The sequence below is a fragment of the Tupaia chinensis genome, unplaced genomic scaffold, assembly GCF_000334495.1.
Source record: "Tupaia chinensis unplaced genomic scaffold, TupChi_1.0 Scaffold000311_2, whole genome shotgun sequence".
Classification (NCBI taxonomy): domain Eukaryota; kingdom Metazoa; phylum Chordata; class Mammalia; order Scandentia; family Tupaiidae; genus Tupaia; species Tupaia belangeri.
This window is the reverse complement of record NW_006159803.1, coordinates 6513307-6513615: the sequence shown is the minus strand read 5'-3', so window position 1 is coordinate 6513615 and position 309 is coordinate 6513307. Positions and strand designations below refer to the sequence as shown.

The 309-nt window shown below is 48.2% G+C and overlaps 1 protein-coding gene across 1 annotated transcript in view; it reads right to left on the bottom strand.

Annotated features, from left to right (window-relative positions):
- DIXDC1 (DIX domain containing 1) overlaps window positions 1-309 on the bottom strand; it is a 78613-nt gene that overhangs the window by 77241 nt on the left and 1063 nt on the right. The window lies entirely within an intron of this gene.

Here is a 309-nt window from a genome sequence, read left to right as displayed (position 1 = left end):
AACAAGGCTGGGGGCCAGGGGCCAGGACTGGGGAAGGTTCTGAGGCAGGTCAGGCTGCAGAGCTTCTTAATCAGAAACAGGAACCAAGGACTCAAAGGGCCTGGAGTGCAGCTGTAGAAGGAACATCTTACACACCAGTCCTTGAGTGTTACCCCAGGAGGAAAGGCTGGGGGAGGCAGAGGCGCTTCAGTCTGGCCTGTGGTGTTTATATTACAGAATGTATTCATATGGTCCTCGTTTGACTAAAAACTGATTAAAAAAAAAAAACTTACACATAATTAAGAGTCACAGATGGAAGACAGAGAGGGA